At 32.7% G+C, this 21,361-nt stretch overlaps 1 protein-coding gene and 1 pseudogene across 1 annotated transcript in view; one reads left to right on the top strand and one right to left on the bottom strand.

The window, feature by feature from the left end:
* The window catches only part of Lrp1b (LDL receptor related protein 1B), a 1,852,169-nt gene that overhangs the window by 142,230 nt on the left and 1,688,578 nt on the right, over window positions 1-21,361 (top strand).
* On the bottom strand, window positions 19,743-21,046 carry LOC124979042 (eukaryotic translation initiation factor 2 subunit 2-like; annotated as a pseudogene).

Here is a 21,361-nt window from a genome sequence, read left to right as displayed (position 1 = left end):
AGGACATTGGGCATCCAAACACACACACACACACACACACACACACACACACACACACACGAAGTGATATGTTTGAGAGAAAGGAAAAGGGAAATTGTATAGTACCTACAAGGAAAAGTTCCTGTTTCTCAATTTTTTGTGGCATAAGATGTTTTTCTGTGTATTACAAAATCTTCTGCATTACATTGGTGGAGAAAATTATTATCTTCTCTATTCCCTATTCTAGAACATCATTTAGTGTTTGTATTTTTCCTCTCAAACTGGCTACATTTTTTCTTAAATGTGAATGAAATTAGTCATAACATTAACTCTGAACATATAATCTTACTAAAATGTGGGAGAAATGCAAATGAAACATAAAGCTTGTTTAGCATAAAAGAAAAATGGATCTTTTTTTTCAAATACTGTATTGTTCTAAGTATAAACTTTGTTGTTCATACACATTCTCTAAGTTTTGAAGTCACACTGTCTTATCCATAGAATTGACTTTATTTTCAGGAAAACAAGGTTCTGCTCTATGAATAATTAAGGTGAAAGACAATGCAAGTTCTGATGATTGTTCAAGCAATTTAATGCAAATTTGAGGCCAAAGTATAAGTACTTTTGTTCCCTTAGATTACAAATACATAATACTTGAATATTTACCACTGATTTCTTTACTGCTGAATTCTGAGATTGTAATAACAGAATTCTTTACAGAGATAAAGCAAAATTTGTTGTGATTTTAAAGTTCAAATATAATTTAAGAATGAAAATATTTCATAGTGGGCAGTGGCATTTTAACAGGTAGAACTCACATTTTCTGAAGTCATCAGAAAGTGTCTTCTGAAGATTTTTCTCTTCAGAAGAAACAATAACTAAAAAGGAAAATTTTTGTGTCTACTGCTTTGACTTTATTGTAAAGGAGTTAAATTCTGTATTATGTGTTTGTTGTGGCTCCCCATAGAAGTGTGATAAGTTTTTTAAAATCCCTTTTGGCAAATACATGTGTTCTTCTTTAGTACTTTCTTCTAAAGTATATCCCTAGAGATGTTGGATCATAGGTTACATTTCAGTCAGGCATTAGCCCAGCAGAGTCCTAACAAATTGTTTTCACCTACACACATATGGAGAGCTAAACTGATTTACAAAGATCTATAACCGATGCAGAGATATAGGCACATTTGTTAAGGAGTTGTATGTTATTTAGAGAAATGCTAGTTGTAAAAGAAAAAAAGACAATACTTCAGGGTAATACAAAAAACAATTACTTGACAGTTAACAGTTAATGGGTATTTTTGGTGATTCGAAGGTAGGGAGCTAAGCTCCACATAGACAGACATTCAGGGATCTAGGAGAATGGATATTCTGCCATTTTCAAAACATGAATTCTAGGTTCCCCTCAGAGGAGTAAATAATAAATGGGGAAAAAGAGAAGATAAAGTTACACTGCTTTTTAATAACCTTGTCTCAGAAGAGAGAGGCATTGTTTACACTCATATTTGTCTTCATATGAACTTATATGTCCATGTCTAAATGCAAATGAGTATTGGAAATACAGAATTCCGCTGATTAACCTCTTCCCAGGTGAACTATATATCACTAAACGAGCGTAAAAATCTTTAGTTGACAGCAATTTTTGTCATTCTCTTTCTTGAATAAAAGCTACACAGTAACTTTAGGAAACCAGTATAATCCTTGGCAACTAGATAATGTATATCCCAATTAGATACTGTGTATAACCTATTAAACATTGCAAGGCCCTTCTACAAAATCTGTTTCCATACTTATTCTTCTTAATTTCCATTTCCTGCATAGCAAATTGTGTATGATTTGAAAAATACAAAGCAATTTATTTAAATTCTCTGTTTGTAATCCTCATTGGTCTCCTTGAACACAGAATAAAGTGCAAGCTCCTGAGCAAGGCTATAAGGGAGTGGTCAACCAGACCCTACTTAACTCTGTTGTCTGATATCATATTCCTGTCTCTCTCATCTCTAATATTGTACTTACACGTAACTTCTTTCTGACTCATGCATGGCCTAGGAACTGTGTACTTGCTCTAACCTGTGCCTTTGCTGATTCCCCACAAATCTTCATGTTAGACTTCTCTTCATTTGGGAGGCAATTCCAATATCCAATCATCAGAGACATCCGTCACGACCACCCTAGCTAAAGGAACTTAAATTCACATGACTGTTCTAAACTTTTCTAGGACCTTTTACTGTAACATTGGGGGACTTCACAATAAGGTAGTGTCCTCTATGAGGTAGGAAAATGGTGCTCATGCTATTCATTTTCACCTTTGTTCAAGGTGAATGATCCCAGAACAAATTTGCCTCTTTCCAAGGCAGTAGGTATCCTTCCTAGATCTCTCAAGGGCATTGCTGATAACTCAATAATCAACAGACCAGCTTCTGTCTCAGGCTCTGTAAATGGTGATGTTCTTGTTTCTTTCACTCATATCAGGGAATGGATGATTTAAGATATTTAGTGATTTAGACTATTGCTTCAATTATGCAAGGTGACCTCAAATAGGAGATTTTGTTTATTACTTTATAAAAATATAGTAATGAGGTAATAAGGGAGAACATAGATGATAGAGTAAAAACCAATTACAAGGACTGGAAAATTATGTCAAAATTAATATTCTTCTGATAATGGGCATGATGATCACTGTCATTCTGAAAGCATAGATATGCATGGCTTGCACTCTCAATGCAATTTTTTTTTTCAGATCCAATTTAGCAAGTGATTCTGGGGCAGTGTCTGAATGATAGCATTATTGTACCAATAAGGAAACTTTGCCCAGGCATGGTAAAATGACTCAAATGGAATATTCCCTGCTTTGTCAGTTGGATATAAACGAATATTGTGTTTATCAAGATGTAATTATAAAGAGAACATTGACTAATTGAGAGGAAAGGCCCAAGATGGTGACAGAACTGAAAAGGAACCCAAAGAGAATATTAATGGAAGTAGAAGTGAACAAGGGTGCTTATCCTGGGTGAGAGAAATCTGGAAAGAACATAATGAGCTTCTTAACATAATGGTGAGGCTGTGGTGAAAAAGTAGCTCTACCTAACCTATGTAATGTCAAACATGTAAATGTGACAAATGATAGGAATTACACGGAGATAGATTTTATGTCAGTATGTGTGAAATGGTTGGCAGTATCATCTTCATAGGTTTCTGTTCTAATGGTCAATAAATTCCCACATATTAGAAAATTTTGAGTATTTAATTTTGGGGAAGTGATTTTCTCCTAGAAGTGTCTATGTCTTTACACTTTTTTGAGCTGATTGACAATTTAGGACAAGATTTAAAGATAGATAGATAGATAGATAGATAGATAGATAGAATTGATTACAGATAGCTAATTTTGCTTATCTGTCCTCATTATTTCACAGTGTGTAGACTTAAGAATAAAAAACAATTTTTGGTTTGTAACTTTATGTGACTCTCTTAGACATTTTCCTATCATTTTTAAGAACTAAAAATTTCAATCCATTACTTTGCCAGCTTTTCCTGTTGCTTTAATCTTTGTTCAATTTAAACTGACCTTTTTATGACTTACTCGCACAAAAATTACTTTCTTTTCCTCTTCATATTTCCTGTTCTCACCTACTTTCTCTTAATATCAAAAAAAAAATTAAGCACATAGAGAGAAATATGTGTGTGCCCATGTATTTACTCCCATGCCAGGTAGCCAAAAAAAAAAAAAAACCAGTAATAAAACAAAAACAATGCATAATTCTGAAACAAACAAGCTAAAATTAATGAAAATGCTGATAATCCTATGGCAGTCATAAGATACTCTCATAAGTATTTTATTCTATATATTTCCAACAGTTTCATCTCCTGAGTACTTCGAGATATGTGTTATATTGATTGTCTTTAGCACTGTCTCTGATGGCTCCTAGGACAACTATGATTAATTTGCCCTGGGTTTTCACACCTTGAATGAATTTTCATTTTTAAAACATGTTAGAAGAAGACGATATAAGATTTTTGAATTATCTATAAAGTGATTTATCCCAAAGAGAACTCTATTTTTAAAAAAGTCAGCCTTCCGTATTCATTAAAAAAAAATAATGAATCAAACATCATTGCCCTATGTAAACGTATGATTACACAAATGGTATGCCTTGACTCCATGTACAAATAGAGAAACAACATGTATCCCATTTGTATACAATAATAATAAAAAAAATATCTCTCTCAATGGTTTCAACCAGGTATAATCCAAAAATATTGGGGAAAAGAGTTGTGTCCATCATGATCATGTACAGGCATTTTTCTTGTCATTATTATTCAAACAATATTTGTAACAACTAACTACTTTCATATAACTTTCAGTTGTACAAAAACACTATATCATCTTATATAAAGGACTTGAGCATATAAATATATTGCTATCTACAAGTGATCCTGAAATCAATCCTCCATAGATATTAATAGAAGACTGTATTAGTTTTTTTTTAACACATTGTTAAATTTTTCGAATTACTGATTCTACCCTAGATCTTATTTGGAACTTTGAGAAAAATGTTAATTTCCCAAGACTTATGTAGAAAATTCTACACCAGAAACTTATTTTAATGCAAATAACCTTCACAGATTGCTTGGTTTTCCTTGTACACTCAATATAATTTACTCTAAATTGATGAACAAAATCATATTGGATTTTTAAAAAATTGACAATATTCCCCAATGACTTAATTAAGCTCAGAATTTTGGTTTTTGAAATATAATTTTAGAAAAGAGATAAGAATCTAAGTTCATTAAAATAGTATCCTTTTGTAATTATGCAATTTTCTCTTACTAATATGCAAAGTAATCAACTAAGATAAGAATAAATAAATATAGAAAAATAGATCAAAATCTCATTTAAAATATTATTTGGTTTTAGAGTTGTTCAGAAGATATTTTCTATACACAAAATACCTATTGCGTGTCACAATATCACAATTCAGAAAATACATAGTGCTTATATATATTTTTGAAGAATGGAATTTATTGTTGATGTTACAATAAGAATATTATGAATAATTAATATTTTGTGTTAGGTTTGTATAAACCACAAGCAGACTAGAAACAATACCTTCTGGTATGGCCGTTTTAACATTGTGAAATATTCTGTGAACTGATAGTAGTGTGTTCTTCCATCTTGTTATTGTGAAGAGTTAAGTAGGAGTTATCTTTTGTAACCTATTAGATATTAAACCTAAGATGCTGTTTCATGGTGATTGTTTAATCTCCAAAACAATCGATGACTACAAAACATAAGATTTATAAAATAGTAACAACTATTTAAAGAATATTGAGTGATAGAAGAGTTTTTCAATGTAAGAGTTGAATAATCTGTACAATAAGAGTTTGATAGACATAAATGAATAGAAGGGCACATTGGATAATTGTATTAAGAGAAATATGATTGTAAATTTTCAAATATAGTTAATTCTTCTATAAGAGATTAAAAATTCAATTTCAAAGTTGACTTAATTTTGACCTATATTAAGAAATTTATAAAGAACTTGGAAACTATATGTAACTGTACAGTGACAAGTCATTTGATGGTCCAGTCTAAACATTATACAACTTTAAAATAATCAATTTAAAATATTGTAATATTCAAAAATTTTTGAAAAATAATATTTTAGGCAGATCTTATTTTTCTCCTGTTTCCTTTATATCTCCTAATTCCTCGTTTTATCTCCTGTTTACTCTTTTTAAAAACATAAAAATTGTCATAAAATTTTTTTCTTGTAATTTTTGCTCAGCTACTCCCCATAGATTCCTGAGTTTCTCTTTCTGCTCTTTAACTCACTGCAAACCAATCTCACCTAGACTGTTTTCAGTTCTTCCATTCATCTGTAGGTCTGTACAATGAAGTTCCAGACACAGAATATATACTCTGGTCTGATCAGTGCATAGGCAGCAATGGTGAATGTTGATTACTCAGGAATCACTGTTTTTACCTAACACACATATATGAAATATGCTTTTTTAAAAATATTTTTTAGTTGTAGGTGACACAATACTTTCATTTTATTTTTATGTGGTACTGAGGATCGAACCCAGGACCTTAGGATTCACAGGTGAGTGCTCTACCACTGAGCCATAACCCCAGTCCAATGATATATGCTTTTTATATGGAAAATAATTGATTGTTCCCATTAAGGTTATCTTAATTATCCAGACAGATGTATAAGACTATGAGCCACACTAGAGCAGAGAGCTCCTCGTAGATGGCTTTTTTATCAAGTAACCAAGAAGAATTCCTGGGTTTGCAAAAGTTTGTGAATTGAAGTTTGAATAAGTGAATTAATATTGGTATAATTAATATGCACCCTCCATAAAAAAAGGAATGGAAAAATCTGTAATAGAGAAATTTATTTAATTCAGCATTCTCCAAACCTTCTTCAAGCAAACATTTAACTTTTTTTTTTATGCCTGTTAACATCATGTAAAATCTTAGTGTTCTATAGTATTTGCAGAAAGGTGTCTTTGGTGATTAATTTGACAACTGAAACAATCTCTATAGATAGTTCAAACTTTTTTCATATATCTGAAGCAAAGCATATGTAGCACAAACAAAAATTATTGAGCAAAAAATCATCATATTTTATTTCTAACTTAATAAATGAGGCATTATAAGACCTGCAAAATAATAAGAGTAAATAAAGAATTTATAAAACACTATTTTAAGTTTTTCAGGTCACTATATCAGTGTTTAGTATTCCTAAAATATTTAAGGTAGTATTTCATCATTAAGAAAACACATTGCAGATAAATAATAAAGAACAATGAGTGAATTTTATATGGAATATTGACTGGATTATATCCTGACTTGATGAGAATGTAAAAATCCTACAAAACATTGACCTACAGAAACTAGTTTCCATGGAGTAAGTTTTAAGCAATTAAATGCTTCAGAGATTATCTAATGCCTTCAGGGAGCCTAATATATATGACTTTACTTTCTTCATTGCTGAATCTGCTCAGGATAATCCTGACTCACTAGAGTTTAATGCCCGGTCACTCGCAAGCATCAAATACCACTAGTGTTGATGAAGAGAAACAGAGGAAATCAGCCACCTATTCTACAACTTTGAAAGTAGGTCAACTAACTGTGCTAATGTATTATAGCTGCAGTGTCCCCAAGACACTTAAAGGGGAGAAAGGAATAAAAAGAATTAGAGCATGCTACCCTATGGTCTTTCCTCCTCCAATACATTTATATGGTCTGTTCTGTGGCTTTGCCAGGGTTTGGGCCTGCTGGAAAATGAGACTAGTTGCACTTTTAAAAGGTAATGATGTCTTGGTCCTTCCATGGAAGAAGAGACAAGTGCTCAATTACCATTGCACACAAGGAAGTCCTTTAGACTAAATTCCCTCTGGACTAAATTCCCACAATGACAAGTGTGTGAAAGCACATACGTTCACACAAAACTATTATTCCTTCAAAAGAAAATTAAATTTATTAATTAATGCATGTTAATACCAGAGCAGAATGTGACTTTGTTCAAAACTTTCATAGCAAGTGATCAGTGTCAGACAGCAGTTCATGTGTTAGTCAAATTCAAGCAGTAATAGGATACATGACTGGATGTATGCCAAAGTGCTCTAATTTAATTCTGATAGGTGGAGGAGTGTGGCACCTATGTGGTGCAGAGCACATGATGCCATGTCATAATACGTTAGCTTGTATCACATTATAATCAGATGTGACGAAATATAATATTTCAAGTCAAAATAAAATGAAAAAAATGGGGGGCATTGTAACTTTGGATACTAAATATGTATAAAGAGGGGGAGGCAAATTATGGAAAGTCTGGGCAAACTGTGAAAGCAAGTAATTTGAATTTATTTACAGATCAGATCTTCACTCCAGTAACACTCAGCAGAGCTGCCGTCATTAATAATCAGGGCTTAATGTCTGTCATTTCAAATTGCATTGGTTGGAAAATTGGAATACTCGTTGTCAGGCTAGATGTCATTTTTATTTCCTTTGAAGATTATTGATATTGGTTCAGGTTTCTTTATGCACAGAACCACCAAATAATGCAGGAGTCTAGTTTTTCAAGTAGAGTATTTCAAGATATTCTTCTCGTAGTTTTTCTACAAAACATGTGTTTACATTTAAATACATTATCTTGATAATTCATTGATATTCATCTTTGGGCCCTGGTTAGTCTGTCTTGATTAAGATATAAATATAAACTTTTTTGGGGAAGATGAGGAGCACTGGAGATTGAACCCAGGGCCTTGTGCATGCTTGTCAAGTAAGTACTCTTCTACGGAGCTGCGTTCCCAGGCCTTATAATAACACTCTAAGCAATCAGAACTGATAGTGTTTAACTAGTGATGAGCTCTCTGAAACCGCAGAGATTTTAAGGACTCTTTGTGTATGCTGTAGTTTAAATTATTCATGACAAACTATTTAAACCTTCATGGATCAAATTCTTAACCTGTTCATTGATCTCTGACCTCAGTTGAGTACAATATGGGCTGCAGGCAAGAAATTAACTATTGGCATCTCCTATTCCCATGTAATTCCTGTCATGGAATTCTGAGTATTCCACTGGTGGAGGGTCTCAGGTCCTCAACTTTTTGGGTGGTTTTTAATCACAGCAGTAAAAGTAGCTTGCACTTACTTGTTATTGGTGTAGTGGCCGTCAACCAGGTCTTTCTAATTTTGGAAGAATATGTAGGGGAAATGTGCTTGTTCTGAGAGATACTGCTCAGAGACATAGTTCACTGAATGTCCATAGGGTAGGCTTGCATAGACAGTAACTGGGGCATAAACAATTCATGGCTCTCCATTAAAGTTCACCTATTGAGGAACATTGGTATATTATAGAAAAGAGAGTGAAACACAAATTCTATCACATTTTTGAGAGGCTAGAGTGGCAGGGTAAGATATTTCATTTTTATCTCTTTGCCTTTGCCAAGTCATTGAGGTTTTCTGTAAAAAAGGTTAACATGTAAATAAAATTTTTCAAAGAAAACCAAGACTTCTAATAATGGGAGGAGTTAGGTACTTGCTTAAAACAAATGCATCATTGAATGATCTATTAAAGTTGTCATCTATAACTGTAATGCTTTAATATTTGGAAGCTCTACAAAACATATCTATTTAAAACTTCTTAAAAGCATTACCCTTTCTGAAATCTGAGATTTTATTCCACTTTGGTCAAACATTCATATATTCAACTGTTTTGTAATTGTTATTATAAAGGTCATGATAACATATGAATTTCTTGAAGAGAGTATCATGCCTTAATCATCTTCCTGCCCTCAGTACCTAGTACAGTGCCTGGAATATTGAAGGCTGTTAATAGCCACAAGGTAAAAGTGTATATCTGTGACTCAGAAGAAATGTGTATAAAACTGCTTTCCTTTTCCTTCTGATCTAGTATATGAGAATACTTATTTTTTTCACACATACATATACCCACGATATATGCTTCTTAACAAAAATCAAGTCCTATATGTTATTCTCAAAAGTACTGCTACAGAATTCACATCACCCTTAATTGTAAATCAATATAAAGTAACCAAGCACACAATTTCTTGAGGCTATAGTTTTCTTATTTGTTATTTGGCAGTGATGTTGATTTTAATCAATAGTCTTATTAAAAATATTTTATTAGACTTGCTGGTAGAATTTAAAATGAAAAAGATATTAAATAAGCACAGTGCTAGATTCTATTGACAATTGTTCTTTTCATGTGTAAATTCTGACAGGAGTTAGGAAGGAATTTGTTTTTTTTCAGTAATTTGTTAGTCAATGAAATATATTGATAGAACACTAAATAGTAGATACAGTATGAAGCTTAAAACAGTATGAATAACTTGACATGAGAAATATTTTTAGCATAATGACACATCTGAAATCTATAAAACTTAGATACTGTCATGTAAGTATTAATTTTATAAATAAAATCAATTATATGATTATGCTATGGGGATTCAATGTATGCATAACTCATTCTTTGGTGATATATTATTTCCTCTACCTGGAGGTTAAAAAATAGAACTTAAGAATGTTTAAAATGCATAATTTTTACAAGATTTTAGTGTTGATACTTTAGTGAATTCAATTAGGTATCAATACCTAAATTACTTATGAACTGTAATACTAAAGTAAGGAAAAATAAGACTCTTTCCACTGAAATGTTGAAAATAATTTTTTTTTAAATGGGTGAATCTAGAAGCACTTTTGTTTCAAGATAGAATATTCAAAACCAATGTCTAATATACCTAACTTCAGTCTCATCCATTAAATATTTCACAGGTGTGATGCACAATTTTCTGCACCTGCATTCACCTGCTTGTGAATTTAATCTATCATCAGCGTTGAACCTTTAAAATTCTATACTTGAAGATTACACCTGGATATTTTTAATACATTTAATATGGAATTAAAGAAAAGTGTCCTTCATAAATATTGACAAACTTCAGTAATAGATGCTACATTTTTGGAAGGGAAAAAAGAAGGACATAAAGGATCAGTTCTGAAAATGTTTCAACTAATTTGAAAAGAATTACTCACTAAATGTTTTATATATATATATATATATATATAAAATATTATAACAATGAGTCAAGGATATTTGTAAAGTTAGTTAAGAATTTTTTCTCTCTAAATCAGCTAATGTGTACTTTTAAAAAAATATTTAAACAAAGAAAAGTTGAATTAAGTTAAATAACGATTTTGGTGGAATCATACTGATTATCACAAATTCATAATAAAATGACTATTCACAAATGATCTCTATTCAGTAATGCTATATATTTATTTATATAACTGCATACACTTGACTAAATGATTAGGTTTTAGGCATTAAAAATATGAGAAAATATTTTCATGAAGTTAATTTTGTCACCTTAATAAGGTGACAATTATGTTGAAGTATGAGAATGAAAAGGAAAAGAAAAGAGCTTAGATAGGTAAAAAAAGAGAGATCAGCACTAGTAATTGGTTAGTTGTAAAGCAGTAAAGAGTGATTTGTTCCTGTAATTTCTAGCCTGGAAAATGAATAGCATTGACAGGTTGTCAGTTTCAAAAGAAAGGTGTCATGTTCCATAAATATAAAAATTTTGGAAGGGTAGGAAGAAGTATAGGCTGGAGCAAGATTAGGAAAAAGTAAGAATTTATATTTAAAATCATAACTGTTGCTGTGTGTTATAGTATTTTTTCTCATAGCCTGATGCTAGATCCTAACAGTCTTTACTGATGCCTCATGGGCTCTCTCTGTGATATAAATCATCATACCCATTCATTCACTTATTAATTTTTAATGTTACCATCGACAAAATCCCTCTGGGTGCCTGTACGTAATTACCAAAATAGAGTATGATCATAAAATGAATAGGAGCTAAATTCAAAATTAAATAAAGCAGGTCACCTACACATTAGGAAAGGCCCTGATATTGAACAGGCTAAGCCATTATCAAACTAGGAACAGATGGCCTAAAACAAAGGTGTATGAAGACAAGGATGTCCTTAGGACAAGGTGTCTTTCAGTGAGGAGAGAGTTACCTTGCTTCCATAAGATAGGAAACTTTTTAGGGGGATACTTTTTTCAAGGGTATTTTACTTATTGTAAAATAACCAGTGAGCATATCTTTCCATTTCTTCCTAAGATTACATGTGTGAAATAATAGTAAGGGAAATAAAGTTGATAATGGAACATTGCGATACAACTCAGTGTATTGAAAAGAGGTGTATTTTCCTTGCTCCTTGCTTTGTATTGCTCTGGGCTCAAAAGAACATTGGCACCTAAAAGTTTCTAAACTGTCTGCAACAATATAAAGCCATTCGTTCTTGATACTCATGATTCTTGCTCACCCAGACTCTGGATTGAAAGAATCAGACTGCTGAATGATAGAGGAAAGGATGTTCTCTTTTCAGAAATTCTGTATTTTAGCTTTGGGTTAATTTAGGTTGTTAGAAACTTTCACTTGTCAATGACTCTGTGATCTTGGCACAAATACTAATTTGGACAGTTTTCATAAGCATGAGTTTGGTTTTGTTGTTTGCTGGGTTACAGGCATTATTTTTAAAAATTTTACTTTTATATATTTTTCATTTTAACTTATACAATCATTATATATATATTTTGAGGTACCACATGATGTTTGATATAGATATATTTGTATTATGTTCAAATCAAGGTAAACCTATTTATCTTCTCAAACTTTTATCATTTCTCTATGTTGAAAACATTCAGAATCCTTTACTTCTAGCTTTTTTTTAATACACAGTACATTATGGTTACCTGTGCTCAACTCAATGTACAGTAGAACACCATCATTTATTTCTCCATCTAACTATTAATGTAGTGCCCATCAGTAAACCTTTCCCCATTGTTTCTTATCTGCTATCCTCCCAGGCTTCTCGTAACCTCCATCCTACTCTCAATTTCTATGAGATCAACTTTTTATAATTACACACATGCATGAGATCATTCACTATCTTTTATAAGATGAAGTTAGACTGTGAATGACTAATTAGCTGAAAAGATTTTCCTCACTCCCACTATCTTTAAACACTATCCATAACCAGAGATAGATCTTCAAAAACAGAGACTGTGGTCACCACCAATAAACAGTCATTTGCAATTGGTATCACAGCTTAGATGTTCTGCTGGCCTAGGGCTCTTTGATTTAACTGAGCTTTCTCTTCTTTTCCTTTTGGAGCTAGGAACTGTACTGAAGTTAAAGTCTCATGGAAAATGGAAGGTAATAAAAGAAGAGCATTATGTGTAGAATGGAGTAATGGTATCTGAGGAGGGTTTTTTTTTCAGGTTTGATTGCTGCTTGATTGCTTTGAACTTATAATATGTGGCATACTTAGAGGTATAAACACGTTTATTAGTGAATTGTTTTTCAGAATAAACAACTGTCTGTTATGTAACTGAAAGTCTCTAGCACCTATTGTTTTTCATTCATTAAACTAATTAATTTCATTACTAAGAACTGTGAAGTCACTCTAGAAGAGAATAAGCAGGTAAATGGTGGTTAGAGAAAATTAAGTGGATGGTCTATATCATCAGTGTATCACTGAGCTTTTTTTTCATTTAATCTTTTTAGATATACATGACAGTAGAGTGTATTTTGACATATTAGGACACATGAAGTATAATTTATTGTAATTAGGATTTATTATGAATTAGACATAACTTCCCTATCACTGAACTTTTGCTTCTCAAAATTGATGTATTATTATCTTTTGGACATTCAGGATGTTCAACACATCCTTGACATAAAACAATAGATACATTGGCAAACAAAATGTTTTCTTGTATCCTTATTAGAACCAATCTGAAAAAAATCAATAGTACTCTCTGTGGTTCTGAAGTAGAAGTACGCAAATGTTTACTGCCCTTATGCATTTAATAATCCTCAGTCATGAAATTAACACTGATGAAACAGAGAATAACTCATTATGTAATGAAGTACTGAATTGAAGGACGAATTAATTTGTTTGATAAAAATGACCAAGTAAAATAAGAAGACCACCAAGTGTTGGAAGAAACATTGAAGGATGGGGAAAGAATTGAATTTGGTACTGATATAGTTCATCTTTGCATAATTACAGGAATAAATAAACTACATTTCACAAAAGACATAGGCATTCAATATTAGGAGCTGATCAAGGCACCCTTTATGGGGGAGGAATGTGCTGAGGATAGCAAAGAATATAAAAATAAAGTTAACTTTTTACTGAGAGAAACTTTCAAAGATGCAAAAGGCTGAAAGAGGAAGAATGGGCAGCAATTCCTAGGCAGAATGGGCAGCAATGAAAGAAAATAAGCAAAAATGAATTGTAAGAATTATGGCAGTAGTGAGGTCAGGCAGTAACAGACAGCCCAGCATGGTTAGAATTTAAAACTCCCTGGGCTGTGGTAGAAGGGAAACACCTGGGTTCAAGTGGGAAAGAGGCAGAAGTCTGTAGACACCTCGGAAAACTCTTCCAGTTGCCTTGATCTAAACTAGGTTTGGCTGTTACAACAACTGAAGGACACAGCAATGCAGGAGACACTGCAAAGAAAACAGGTGCACTGGCAAAGGTTGAGAAATGAAAAGAAGGAGCCGAGTATGGATCCACAGTTATGAGTTGGGTAGTGTCAGTTGTAAGATCATTTGCCATGATGAAGCCAACACAAAACAGACTTAATGAAAAAACATAACAAATTCAATTTGGTCAGTTGTTAAGGTGATTAGTAAAATGAAAAAGAATTACGTGTCAGTAATAGTTTTTAAAATATAAGAAAAAAACCAATCACCCAAACAAACAACATGCAACACTGTACTCCTAGGGCACTTGAGAGATGAACAACATGGGAATACAAGAACAATAGGAACAAAAAACTCCAAAATTCCATTTTTTTATTTTTTTCTTTAACTTTAGTTACCTGTGCTTTGGGCTTAATTTTTTAAAAAATCATTAAAAATCATTGTCCAGACCAGTGTTATTTTTAGCCTATGTTTTTTTTCTAATAATTTCAAAGTTTAGTTCTTATGTTTAAGTTTTAAAGCATTTTACATTTTTTTAAACATGGTTATAATTTCTTTCTTCTATCTATATTCAGTTTCTACTATACCACGTATTTAAGAAACTGCAATTTCCCATTGCATGTTATTGGCATTGTTGTTTTCGCTCACAACAGCATAAATAGACTTAAAAAAAAGATATCCAGTGAATTAAGTCAGAAATGAAAGACAATTATTACATGATTTCTCTAAAATCCAAAATAATTGAAGTCATAGAACTGGAGAGTAAAATGGTGGTTAATCAGAAGCTGGGCCCTCTGGGAAAGAGGGTATAACTGTCAATATGTACAAAACCTCAGTTACACAGGAAGAATAGTTTTTTTTTTTTTTCTTTTTATTAGTGTGGCAAATATGGTATATAATAATGAGTTTTATAGTTCAAAATCTCTCTCTCTCTCTCTCTCTCTCTCTCTCTCTCTCTCTCTCTCTCTCTCTTTCTGTTTCTCTCTTTCTTTTGGTACCCAGGATTGAACCCGAGGACACTTAACCACTAAGCCACATTCCCAACGCTTTAAATTTTTCTTATTTTTAAATTTTGAGGCAGGGTCTCATTGTGTTGCTTAGTGCCTTGCTAAGTTACTGAGGCTAACTTTGAACTTGTGATCCTTCTGCCTCAACCTCCCAAGTTGCTGGGATTATAGGCATTCAAAATCTCTAAGACAATAAATTCAAGCACTCACACTATAAAAAAAATGATAAATATTAAAAGTGGTAGATGTTGCCAGGCGTGGTGGCACATGCCTCTAACTCCAGAGGCTCCAGAGGCTGAGGCTGGAAGATCACAAGTTCAAAGCCAGCCCCAACAAAAAAGAGGTGCTAAGCAACTCATTGAGACACTGTCTCTAAATAAAATACAAAATAGAACTAGGGGGATGTGGTCAGGTGTACCTGAGTTTAATCCCTGGTACCTCCCCCCAAAAAAAGTGGCAGATATTAATTAGTTTTAATTATTCCAGATTACATTAATAAATCATAGATTCATATTTTACCCATATCTATATATAAATATACAGCCATCATGTCAGTTCATTACTTAAAGAAAAACTACTAAATATGTCTAGGATTAATTAGCAGTTTGTTAAAGAGAAGTAGTAATTTAGACTATAATTTGAACACATTTTAGAATAAATAGATGGAGACTACATACCTGTGGTCAGAAAAAAAGAACTAAAAAAATGGCAGTGATAATTTAGCAAGAATAAGAAATCAAGATTCACTGAAACATTGAGGTGTCATTTTTGATAGATTTTTAATAATGCAACAGAGATTAAGTAATGCTAGAAGGCATTTAAATCGTGGCATTGACAATAAAGTGGCAAACATTTAAAAATGAATTGTGCAGCACACCATCAAACTGAAATAACTGGGCATATATATAGTGACAAATGAGAAACATACAGAAAACTCAAAAGGTATGTGAATTCACTTGATAACAGTTTTGATGTGTGTTATGTAATAACAATTCTATGTAACTATCATTTGTTTTATTAAGAATACTTTTTATGATTTAGGAACTTATTTTCTATTCATCTATACTCTACACCTAGAATAGAAATACACCATGATAAATGTGTTACCTAGACTGGCAGTCATGAAATCATGTCTTAGGTAATTATGTTATTTTGCATTGTTTCATGTACCATAAAGCCTGTGGGCTCCAGAAAGGCAAGTTAACCAGAACTGGGATTACAAGCAAAAATAATAAAGAAATTCAGAAAAATTATATACAAAGATTTCATTTCGTGTTGAATTGGAGCCTGCATTTCTAAAACAGTGAGATTAAAACATACAAAGCACCAGAAGGGCACAGCTAATTTCTCTCACTGATTCATCACGAAAATTACAAAATACATTTATCATCAAGGAAAAGACATTTGTGTAAAAAATGGACAAAGGCTTTTTGCTAGGATGTTGTTAGATCATCCACCAAGTCAAATGGTTGTACATTTTGTTAATATGTTACTGGAATAAAATAATGTTGCCCATTTAGCACTGGATTATGTGGCCTGCTGCCAAAATTTGTAGCTTTGATTACAAGGTGCAAGCTTAAGTAGTTCCTCACTGATTTATGTCTCATGCATTATAATTCACTGACTGACAGGGTGAGCTACTATATTTGTTAAATGGACAGTAAAATACATTTTTGTTCTTCTGTTGTAATATCTTAAAATTTGAGGCCAACTAAAAAATATATGCTATGATAAATTCAACACATTATAAATGAGACCAAGGGTCATAGTTTTCTTAATTCTTATTCCAAATAATTATAACTAAAGGCATGTAAACTCAATTGTGTAAGTTAACAAGGTTTATAATAAATACCATTTCTATATGTATAAAATCAGTTCATGTTTAATAAATGGCTAATATGTACTCTTCATGCAAGAAGTGTTATGTATCACTATTAGAACCCAGCTAACACTGCATTTTTAAATAAGGATAAATGCATTAATTTTAGGGGTTTTCATCTTCTACCAAAAATTTAAATAGTTCACTCTCCCATTCAACTGAAAAATATGATTTTTTGCTATCATATATGTACATTTATGTATATATATACTTTTTAAATTTTATTTATCTAAAGACAAAAATATCATTGCTTGTATGCATACATTTGAGTAGATTAGAATGGATGCAAATCTAGCCCTTGAGTAAGAAATGTGTGGATAATTTGCATTAAAATTGCTATATTCTGTATTTCATCTAATAACTCCTCTTAATTATACTCCTATAATGAATTAAATGGAACACATGAACTTTTACTTTACCAGTGATGTTTTTATTATTTCAGATACCTCCCTCATTAATTCACATCATTATGGAATTAGAATATTTTCCTGTTTTAATAAAGCATTTGTGATTTATTGAGTTACCCATTGTAACAAACAGGAGGACCATGGAATACTGCCTGCCTGTAAAGAGAATTAAACTATATATTTTTGCATGCAATAGATTTTTTCTGAGTATCCTGAATGTGGAGAAAAAAGATTAAGGAAGAAACAATATCCTCAAAATAGATAATGAACAAAATTAATTCTTATAGGCCAACTTGGTACTAAGACCAAACAGTTTCAAGAGTTTATAAGGGTTTGGGAATAGCAAATTAGACAGTCGCCTTCCAGGAAGACCAGTGTAGTAGAATTGAAACAATTATCCACAGGACATTATGGGGTTGGATAGAATCTGCTTGTGTCACAAAAATTATGTAGAATAATATAGAGGCTAAGACCTTCCTGTCTTCTGGTTGAAGTACAAAGGTATCTCTCTCTGTCTCCTATGTATTAGACATCTGAGAAACATAGAAACTGGGTCTAGAAACTGAGTCTAGAAACATAGAAACTGATGTGAATTAATTTGTAAACAAGTGAGTTAAAATGGCTTCTCCCCTGGAACTTCTGTGAAGGGCAGTAATCTGACAGGGTTACAGAAATACAGTGGTGTGAAAAAGACATCAAACATCTGTATTGAAGAGTATTTGGAATTTTACTAAGGAAGGGTAGCAGCAGTCTCAAAACAGACTCCTGAGTCATGAGGAAGCAGAACAGGTATGAATGCTTATAGATGAGTAGATGTTTCCCCAAAGCCATGTGGAAATGTATGATCCAAGAAAAAAAGAAACTAAATTGTTTTGTTGATTATTTTCCATTTTTCTTTGAGTTAAGGTCTGCAACATGGTCTAGTAGATGCTGCAGAAGTTGGTTCCTGCTGGCTGAACTTCATCACCTGTCCTTCCTCTCTGCTCCAGCCATACTAATTCTTTCTTCTAGGTGTTTACTCAAAGGTTGCTGCATTTAAGGAGGACATCACTGACAACTCTAATATAGGGGGACAACCTACTCCCCCATTAATTGTGCTCTTTTTTTTTTCTCTGCAGCATTTCAACACTTCTTGCCATATTATTATTTGCTGTTTTGCTGATTCTTCTGATGGATTATAAACTCCACAAAAACAGAAAGGATTTTGCCCTCTTTTATTTATTGCTGTATGCCAAAGATACTAAAATACTCACTGAGTGAAACAGTGCATTATTGAATAACAGCCTGTTCAACTTACTAATCTTCTTTTCACCCTAATAAAAATTATTAATTTGAAAAATAGTTAAGACTCAGTGCATAGGAGCTCAGTATGAACGTGTTGATTTAAAACCAATCTTGGGTAAGAAAGATGCCAGTGGGTAGATTCACTCAGTGATTAGACAATACGTTCATTATTCTGCACTGAAGGTTTAGCAGTTATTATTCCAACAATTGGCTTATAGTATTTAATTTGTCTCAGTAATTAGAGAATCTTTTGTGAATTGGCCAAGTCTTAGCATTAACAAAAAAAGAAGAAGGAAAAAAAGAAACAGAATTTTCGTACTGACTCTTACAGCTTCTCTTTTTATGGGAAGGTCAAAATAGCATGAACAGAGGGTCAGTTGGTTACTCTCAGGCAATATTAAAACACATAATTAAAATTGCTGTATTCAGATTCTGGTATACCTCCAAAGAGAAGCAGAGAGAAAAAACAAGTATGTCACCTGTATCTTATTACCCTTGGGAAGACATTAGAGTTCAGTAGGAGATTCAAGTAGGGGAAAAGTGTTCTATTCAAAATTGCATTTTACATGTCTAAGCCTTGGAAATTATTTAACAATTAATCCTTTGGTAAATATATAAATTTTATCCAAGTCTTTAGCCTATAATCTCTTGTCAGAAAGTTTAAAACAAATTCCTGTATTACCGAAGGTCACTGTGGCTTAAAATAATTCATAAGTATTGCAAAGTGTATTTTAGATTAAGAATATACTAACTTATTATTTGTTCACAATGACTTATTGGAAGTAATGACATATAGGATGCTATCCTAGGTTCTGAAGGTAATAAGAAAAATAAATACATAAACTTATGAGAATAAACTTATGAGAATAAACTATCATATTCTCTTTGGCTATCGTTATACAAGGAGGAAGAAATGGTAATCCTATTTCATGTCAGTCACATGCCCAAATAGCATATAACACAATAATCTAAAGCTAATGTTTTAGCTTACAATTTCATATAATGATAAAAATTTAGTTTATATTTAATTTTACATAACCTTTTGAGTATAAATGGGATTCTTAAAATCCTGGGTTTTTTTTCACTGTTATAATAACTTTAATTTATCTTGCATTTTACAGAAGTCTATGAACAATTTTTAAAAAATACCTCCTTACCCCATCATGTTTTTCTGACAGTTGTTAAAGTAGGCAATGAGTATGTCAACAGCTTGAGCATCGGCATCCTGCAAAGATTTCAGATCAACCAACCACTCACCAAAGAACTTGGCAGCTTTTCTATCTTGTTTTTAATACAATGGTATATCCACTCTGATGGTAAACCTGTCCAGTCAAATCTCCACAACACACTTTGCAAAATCAGTGGTGATTAGCAAATTAGTTAGCTTTGGCATGGAGCTGTGCTCGCTTGCCGGTGTCAGCCTGGAAGCCGGTTTTGATACTGGCAACAGAGCATTGAGAATGACAAGTTTCACACTGTAACAAATAGAGTCGGGTGTCCTTCTGCAAGATTGTGTCCGGTGATCGGCATGTGTGACAAGTGACGTATTCCTTGATATATCTTCTCAAGACATATTTTCTATTTGTTTCTGTTGGAATCTTCCTTTGATTACAAGTTGGTTATTACTATCTATAGAACCACTTATACCCAATTCTGCCAATAAAAATGCAAGGAGATGTTTGGGCTGACGATGTAATAGTTTACAGATATCTGTAAAGTTGACAAAAGAAGTTTTTCTTGGTTCCTTCTCGGACAACCTGTGGAGGTTTCATAACAAATTTTCTTTTCTCTCCAGCAACCATATCTGGATTCTTTTCCCTCATGATGTTGAACACTCGATTCAGTAGCTCCTCATAGGTGTAGTCTCTTTCTGAGCCTGCCCAAGCAGGACCTGTCTGGTTACTGAATGAGATTCCAGTATCTTTTTTGCTATCTTCATCTTCTAAAGCTTCATCTTTCTCTAGTATTTCATCCTCATCTGGGAACTTGACATTCTTCTTTTTCTTCTTTTTATTATTGCCAAGCATAATATCTAGATCATCCTCTGGCTCAGCTGGCTCTTGAACATCACTTTCAATCTTACGATCCTTTACACCTTCTTGAGCTTCATCAATATCAAATATCTTTTTTATTTATTTCTTCTTTTTCTTTTGATTAAAGAAGTTCAAGTCATCTAGATCATCAGAAGCATCTTTTTTCCTACTGTCTTCATCAGCTTCCACATCTTTATTCTCAGTTGGTTCTGGTTCCACTTCTTTTGCTTCGGAGGGCTGAGTTTCTTCTGTCTGGGCATCCCCTTCCTCATCTAACATAAAGGGCTTCTTCTTCTTGTTTTTCTTCTTACTCATTGTAGGATCAAAAATCATCTTGTCCCTGGACATGGCTGCAGTTCGAGTGGGCTCGGCACGAACGAGAAGTCAGACCGGTCAGCCCCTGGCTTCGGCGGCAGCGCTGCTCCTGCCGACACCTCTCCCAGCCAAATCCTGTTTTTATAAAGTAAAAATATATTAAGTTCTTCAATTATACCTATAAATCTTTAAGTTCTCACCTTGTCTAGAGAAAAAAAAAAAAAAAAAACAATGTAGGCACCAGTATTTATTCTCACTAGCTTTGCTATGAACTGACTCTTTATATGCTGAGGATGAATATTTGCCTAATCTAATCCTAAAACATCTTTAGTACAATGTTCTTATGACTATATGGACAGTATCAAGAATGTTCTAACTAATTGTAGTACTATGGTATGAGAGTATAAATTAACAAAAGCAAACTTG

The sequence above is a fragment of the Sciurus carolinensis genome, chromosome 3, assembly GCF_902686445.1.
Source record: "Sciurus carolinensis chromosome 3, mSciCar1.2, whole genome shotgun sequence".
Classification (NCBI taxonomy): domain Eukaryota; kingdom Metazoa; phylum Chordata; class Mammalia; order Rodentia; family Sciuridae; genus Sciurus; species Sciurus carolinensis.
Note: the sequence above shows the minus strand (reverse complement) of the source record. Positions and strands in the feature narration are given on the sequence as shown.